The following is a 2,500-nucleotide window of genomic DNA, read 5'->3' as shown; positions in this document are numbered from 1 at the left end:
AACCGTTTTAATCACAAAGGTCATTAATCATTGTTTGTTGAACAACAATGATATGTTGATATGGTATATTAAACACAGAAACTGAGACTGAAATTAATCTGTTTGTGTGGAAAGAGATAATAAGGGGCTAATTTCTGGTGACTGAATCCTGTCAAAACTAATGAACAGCATCTGTCACGTCCTAATTTAGAACTATACAGGGACTAAAAGAAGAGTGTTTATCTGTTGTCACTTGAGCCACCGCCCTGCCTTCAATAGCCTTTAGTGTCATTAACGTGCAGCTAATGATGAACGCCTGACTGTCAAGTTTTTCAACTTATAGTGCGCTTACCAAGCGTCTCTCGAGCCTAGATTTCAGATGAACACGAATCTTATGCTTTCGTGGTCGATTAACAGCGCTTTCTCAAATATATATATATAATTTCCATAAGGTCGCAATAGTAGCAAGTATGATAAATACTGTAGGAAACAGACAACTTTTTTAAAAGACATGTTTCGGCATGCTTATGCCAGCATCGGTTTAATGAGTTCCTAAGTGTGAACAGTTATAAAGTCTACTGGTAGATGAAAAAATTATTACATGACGTAACACAAAAGCGGGTACTATTTACAGCGTGACACCAAACATCAAGGTGTAAACTAAAACGTGAGAAAAGTGTTGTAATGCTGCAATTGTTTGTTAAGTTCCGGTTTGATCTTATTTATTTGAAAAGCTTCTTTGGGTTTTAAATCAATTTAGTTGCTGGCAGAATCCAGAATACAAAAAATGTACTAAAGCACAAAGAGGAGTATTTGCTCCTACATAAAGGAGATGTGTTGAAATGCTTAAAAATATGCGAGTTTTTATCGCTTTCCGTGTGTTCCTTTATCCTGGTAGAAAAGTGGCGACTAGTTTCGCCAATATAACGGGAATTACAACCCGCACAAGAAAATTGGTAAACTACCATGGATTTTAGAGCAGCAGGAGTACGATCTTTAACACTTAACATGTTTTTAATTTTGAATGAAGTGAAAACTAACTATCAAATTAGTTTTCACTTCATTCAAAATGAAAATGGAAATCAAAATGAGAGGATGGAGAGACGGCAGAGGTTTCTCCATCCTCTCATTTTGCCTCTTCGTGAGAGACCTTTGCTAGCAGGGAACCAAAACCCCTGTGCTGCATATTAATTCTACAGCGTGCACACGTATTGCATTCTTAAACTGGTGAGCCTTTGACGTCATTTTCTCCTCGATCCAGCTCTCTCAAGAACATAATGTTAGTAATGGCAGACCATTAAATAGGAAAATTACAGTTAAAATAAAGAGGTGTCTTTTTGAAATCAAGGCTTAAAACGTGGGTCACTTAGTGTTTTGTTAACATAGTTTTGAAATCGAAAGAAAAATATGAATAGGCCATTTCCGAGTTCTTCCTTGCCTCATCTTCAAAGCGAGTCTAAGTGCGAAGTTTTTGTTATGAAAATTAGTTTTCATTAATATGTAAAGTAGAACTAATTACCATAACAAATACTTCGCACTTAGACTCGCTTTGAAGAGGATGCAGACTTGAACTCGGAAATGGCATATTGATTTTTTGGTCACAGGGGCACTTTAAAGTCCCTAATGTTAAAGTGAACTGCCACCCCGGTCCGCAGTCCCGTAGTCTTTGAATGCAAAATGTTTAAGTCAACTGCCACCCCGGTCCGCAGTCCCGTAGTCTTTGAATGCAAAATGTTAAAGGGCAAGCACTAAAATGAACTGCCACCACGGTCCGCAGTCCCGTAGTCTTTGAATGCAAAATGTTAAGACCAACTGCCACCCCGGTCCGCAGTCCCGTAGTCTTTGAATGCAAAATGGTAAAGGGCAAGCACTAAAATGAACTGCCACCACGGTCCGCAGTCCCGTAGTCTTTGAATGCAAAATGTTAAAGTCAACTGCCACCACGGTCCGCAGTCCCGTAGTCTTTGAATGCAAAATGTTAAAGGACAAGCACTGAAATGAACTGCCACCGCTGTCTGCAGTCCCGTAGTCGATGACAACCTCGCTCCCAGGGTCTCTCTTCTTCCCTTCCAAGGAAGAATGAATGAAAACTGTTAAAGGCCAACCAGCAAAACGCACTGCCACCGCAACGTGAAAGCTAAAATTTTACGAGAATGCTTAGGCTTAATCACTGAAGCAAGCGCTTAGGATTAATCAGTAAACGAGTGCTTTCTTCTTCACACGATCTCATGAAAAGTGTAGTTAACCCAATCTCGACCCCAGAGCTCTTCTCTTGACCGAGGGAGAGAAGAGCTCTGGGGAACCCTGAAACAAAGTGTCTTCTCATTGGTTTTCGTGAAGAACAATCAAAAGCGTCTCTAATTGGTGCATTCATGTTAGCACGAGGAGTGAGCAGGCGCCATAAGGCTTTGGCTGTAAGAACCCTACGGCGCATGTTCTCCTATGCAGAGTTTCCCAGAGCCTTGGGTCGACCCGAGGCTCTGGTGACGAGAATGTAGTTAGATAAACACAACCTCGTTCC

Source organism: Montipora foliosa, chromosome 4 (genome assembly GCF_036669935.1).
Source record: "Montipora foliosa isolate CH-2021 chromosome 4, ASM3666993v2, whole genome shotgun sequence".
In the NCBI taxonomy this organism is placed as follows: Eukaryota; Metazoa; Cnidaria; class Anthozoa; order Scleractinia; family Acroporidae; genus Montipora; species Montipora foliosa.
This window is presented reverse-complemented; position numbering follows the sequence as displayed.